Raw genomic sequence first — 5,667 nt, 5'->3', positions numbered from 1 at the left:
AAGGGCGGACGCCGACCTCGAGCCAAGCCACATTCGACGATCAGTCGCTCAGGCGTCCGCCCGGCCCTATGCGCATGCGCAGCTGGACATCTCACCCCACCCACGCCGGGCGCGCCGTGATCGCGGTCTGCGCGTGCGCCAGCAGAGCCCCTGCAGGAAGCCCAGCTGGAGTTGCACGTGTCCCACCTGTCAGATCAGGTAGTCCAGACACGGTTCAGTTGCTCCTAACCTTATCCACCGACTTTTTTGTGTGTGGTGTCCGCAGTACTGAGGGTTGACTCAGGGGTGCTGTGCTACTGAGGCCACATCTCCAGCCCTTTTTAAATTTTGAAACCGGTCACACTAAATTGCCAAGGCTGGCGTTGAACTTGCAAACTGGCATGCGCCGTCACCCCAGCTACCTTGCCTGCTAGGTCCCTGTCGTAGAAGTGGCTGCAGGGGGTGGGGTGGGGAGCTCCTGTGTGCAATGCATTGTGCAAGTCACCGCCTGTGCCTGTTGTCTTTTAATCCTCACCATCGTGCTCTAAGGCAGAACTTAATGCCCCAATTTGAAGGACACCCAGAAATGGGAGCACAAGGACTTGAACACAGTTTGTGTGATTACAAAGACCAAGGAACTTTCCCTTCCACTTCCTATTGATAAGTTCTGACTGTGTTGTGACTTACCAAGTAATTCCGCTCCCACGTCCGCTGGGTGTGCAGGCTTGGTGATGACGGACCTGTGCACTTGGGTGATCTCTGCAGCCACATATATAAGCCCGTGCGGTTTCCTCTTCGTGGACTGCCTCCCCCTACCACTTTATAAAGTCCTACTCCCATTCCCAGGTAGTAAATGTTGTATATCTTTTTTTTTTGTTGTTTTGACCACAAATGGTCCTGCCCCTGGCAGGCTGTCCTCGCCTGATAAGAGGAAAAGGTGAGAAGATAAGGGTGGAGATCACCAGACTAGATGTTTTGAACCCCAAGGTAAATGATATCATGGAGAAATCCTGTGGTAGCTGATAAGTATTAGAAGGGAGGGTGAAAAGCCCCCAAATTTAATATAAATAATAGAGCTAATGATTAGGGATTCAGCCAGCCGAAACAAGGATGCAGTCTAGCTGGAGAGCCTAATGAGGACCTGGACTGACATCCCATTACTTGTCATTGTTTCCTGACCCTCTGTGTGATCCTCACTGCTCTCCAACCCTACCGCCTCCTCTGGACCTTGGTGAGAGCCACGCCTTCTCCCTGTGGCCCTCTCCTCTACTGGTCGGTTGGGTCGTCCACTCCATGCAGGAAAAGCCTGCCTTGGTTCTGGACCTGGTCACCGTGGTCTGAGTGAGTGTGCATCTGCTGGACACAAAGCCTAAGGCTTAAGACTTTTGAACTTAGCCTGCAGAGGAAATGTCTGTCATGAGCCTGTCATGATTAAGTGTGTTTGCAGTGCTTAGAATTAATCTAGAATTATTTGCTGTGAATTGATTATGTCTATCTATTGCAGTGCCCAGCATTAAGGATTGTCGTTTTCTTGATTAAGAACCTATAGAGTGAAATGGTATTGAGTAATTTGAGTGAATAAAGCATTGAAAGGGGCAGAAGCGTGTAGAATTCTTTATTTCTCCCTTCGACTGCATACTTCGCAATTTTGCCCCCTCGCCATAGCAACTCCCTGAAAAGTGATGTACACTGTGTGCACTGAGGCTAATGCAGTTGTGGCCAGGGGCAGCTCCTGGGTGTGACCTTGCCTGGCACAGAGTAAAAGTTGCCGAAGTCAATAGGACTTGGGTCTCAGCACAGGACAATCTCCCAGCCGCTGTTGGGTGTGTGTCACTTGTAGTCATCATCCTGGGAACTAGAAGAAGGACCCTTTTTGGGTGGGTGAAGGACTCAGGCTTCTGAATACAGTATTTAGTTTTAAATGTAAAATTATTTGGGATGTAAGAAAAGCAGCAGGAAGGGGCTGGGGTTGTGGCTCAGTGGTAGAGTGCTTGCCTAGCAAGTGCGAAGCCCTGGGTTTGATCCTCAGCGCTACATATAAATAAAATAAAGGTATTATGTGCAACTACAACTAAAAATAATTTTTTTTTAAAGAAGAGAAATGAAAGCAGCAGGAAGGGAGACCAGATTGGAAAGTTACAAGTAGTTAACACCAGAGTATGGAAGAGTCACCACCCCTTGACAAACAGGAGGTGAGGGGTAAGGGTCTGGCCTGACCAGCAGAAACAGAGTGAGTATGTGCCAAGATGCACTCACTCCTAGAAGGCTTTCCCAACCACAAGAGAACAAAGGGAGGTGGGGACAACTATTGGCATCAGATCGATATTGGCCTCAGATTCGCCATTTTAGGTCGGGAGCCATTGTATCTAGAGGCTCCAAAGTTTGGATTCTGAGGCAAAGCTGCTTAATTTCCCATAAGAACATGTGCCCGCTAAATGATCAGCCCCACCCCAGCTTATGACGCAGCTCCTAAGCAGCTTATGAAATTCCTCTTGCGGGCTATAAAGCTGCCCCGTGAGTGCCCACATGCTGCTGTTCTCCTTGGAGGGCCAGCCTTGTCGGTTTGCCTTGTGCAACTGACAATAAGTCTCTTGTGTGAGTTTCTGGTGTGTGGTGTGGTCTTTGGACTTTGTGTGGACTATACAAGTGTCCTTTCAACACCTGAAGGTACATTTCTTTAAATAATCCAATAGGAGACAGTAAAGACCCCCATAGTACTTAGCAATTGAGGGACCTTGCACACTAGGGAATAAAACGCTGATTGTCACTGCTCCGGCTGTGCGTACTCACCCAGGCACGGATCTTGCAAGACCATCATTAAAAGCCTCGTTTTCTCTGTACCTTCATCTCTAAGTTCATTCTTTAGATGTGGACGGGGGAGCCTGCGTCTCACAATCCGCCTACCTGGATGCTACTTGGGCCTCAGATGATGAAGGGAAAGATGGTGATTCTTAAATGGCCACCTGTGTGATGTGTGTGACTCTGAGGAGAAGTGGCCCCTGGCAGGAAGTGACCTGCACTTAGACCTGCACTTTTATTTCCCACCAGCCTGGAGGGAAATAAATAGACTGGGGATTCTGACCAGAGGGCATTATTACAACCCCAAATAACCAATCCTACTTTCTGTCATCTACAACGATGTGGTCTCAAGTGACATAAAAGAAACACATCGACACTTAGAATAAGATTGAACCAAAGCACCTCCTGGCAGACACCAACCATTACTCGCTGCAGTCCAGGGATGAGGGCTGCCCCTGTGAACCCAGGTGGCTTTTCAGTCCATGTGGCCCACCGCCATTTGTCATGAAGCCATGGCTGCTTCGTGGGGCTCTGGCTGAGGGGCAGTAACAGGATGCCACTAGAGGGAGAAATTCTCACTGAAACAACAGGAGATCCTTGGGCCAGAGAGTGGCCAGGGCAATACCTGAGCAGGAATTTCAGGTGGGAGTACCAGGTAGGGAGTAAGAGCAAGGGAGATTATTAGAGAAGGGAAGGGCTGGAGTAAATATTTAAGAGAATAGATTCTGCAGTTTGGAGCCAGAGAGTTAAAGGAATAACCAATATTTATTCAATCAACCCAATATTTATTGAATAACTATTACTTACCAAGCACTGTTCTAGGCCCTGGGGAGACCATGGTGAACAAGACAGAGTCACCTGCCGTCATGAAGATGACATTGAGGTCAGAGTCCATGGGGAGATTGGTGGTGTGATCTGTCCTCTGATACTGCCTGGGGCATCAGCCAGACATAGAACTTGATTTGTGGGCAACTCAGAAAGGGTATTAGGTCTGGCTGACCCTGCTTAAGAGGTAGAGGTGGGACAGACACTGGCGACCACAGATAAGACATGGGGAGGGGCCCCCACTTCTGGGGTCCTTGTCCCTAGGGAAGCACTTGATATTTTCCATTGATTTTTTTTTTCCGCAGTTCTAGTAGCTGTGTAATGTTATCCTGGGGTAGATTTGCCTTGTCCCTAGGGATTCTTTTTTCTATAAACTACTAAGAAAGTTTTTGAAGTTTACATACAGAAATAGGGTGAGGATGTCCCAGAACACAGGTTTAGCATGCATGAGGCCTTGAGTTGAATCCCCAGCAGCGCACGGACACAGTGACATTCAGAAAAAGACACTCTTTTCAATATATAATTCTATGATTTTTAACGCATGCCAAACATTTTTAGCACATCCTATTCAAGGATAGGTAAAAATAGAGAATAGTTCCTCCCGTGAATTCCCTCAAGCTGTCCATCTGCAATCAGGAGATGGGCAGGAGGCCCAGGAAGGATAGTCCAGTCCTGCTGCATCTGTGTATCTACAAGAAGTGCAGTTACTGTACCCCTATCCCCTGGCAACCTGGATATAGCAATAATCCAGTCCTTTTTGTTGCAAGTGGTATCTGTTATATGGCTAGTCACCATTTGGTTGTCTATTTGCATATTTATGGACATTTAGGTTGTTTTCTAGTTTTGGCAATTTTGAATAGAGCTTCTCTCCATGTGCACTTACAGATAAGCATGGGAGCGCATACTTGTAATCCTGGAGGCTCAGGAGGCTGGGGCAGGAGGATCGCAAATGTGAGGCCAACCTCAGCAACTTAGTGAGACCCTGTATTCAAAATAAATAAATAAATAAATACATAAAAGGGCTGAGGATGTAGCTCAGTGGTAAAGCCCCCTGCGTTTACCCCAGTGACACACACACAAAAGGCACATGCAGGTTGTTGTGTGGACTTCTGTCTTCATACTTCTAGAGTAAGAGCCTAGATATGGGACCCTGGATTAGATGGCAAGTGTATTTTTAACTTTATAGGAAACCATCAAGCTGTTTTCCTGAGCAGCTGTACCATTTTGGGTTGCCACCAGCAGAGTGTGAGAGTTTCCATCGCTCTGTGTCCTGGGAAGCACTTGATATTTTTCCATTAATTTTTTTTTTCCGCAGTTCTAGTAGCTGTGTAATGGTATCCAGGGGTAGATTTCATTTGCACTTCCCTAAAGACTCATGAGGTTGAGCACCTGTTCCCATGCTCTTGGGATTCCTAAAAATTAATAAACGGGTACCCTGACTTGGAAACAACTTACACTACTGAAGAGACTTGAAGAGATTCTGACTTAGCCTGACCTACTGGAGTATTTTAACGGCAACTCAGAAGATGACAACTCAATCAAAGGCACACATGGCAGATCTGGAGAGCCAGCAATCAGGGGCAAGAGGCTGCTGAAGGGGCACGGCCTCCTCTGTTTCAGGTTTCATTTGGAGGAAAGCATTTGGTCCTCTGCCTACACAAGGTGCCACCTTCCAGTAGCTTCTCCATTTTTGCTGCCCACTCCCTCCTATTTAACATCCTTCCTTCCATTTTATTTATTTATTTATTTATTTATTTATTGAGAGAGTGTTGTTTTTAATATTTATTTTTTAGTTTTTGGTGGACACAACATCTTTTTTTTTTTAATATTTATTTTTTAGTTCTCGGCGGACACAACATCTTTGTTTGTATGTGGTGCTGAGGATCCAATCCAGGCCGCACGCATGCCAGGTGAACACGCTACCGCTTGATCCACATCCCCAGCCCTGGACACAACATCTTTATTTTATGTGGTGCTGAGGATCGAACCCAGCGCCCCGCGCATGCCAGGCGAGAGCGCTACCGCTTGAGCCACATCCCCAGCCCTTATTTTATTTTTGAGGCA

Source organism: Urocitellus parryii, chromosome 4 (assembly GCF_045843805.1).
Source record: "Urocitellus parryii isolate mUroPar1 chromosome 4, mUroPar1.hap1, whole genome shotgun sequence".
Taxonomy (NCBI): domain Eukaryota; kingdom Metazoa; phylum Chordata; class Mammalia; order Rodentia; family Sciuridae; genus Urocitellus; species Urocitellus parryii.
Note: the sequence above shows the minus strand (reverse complement) of the source record.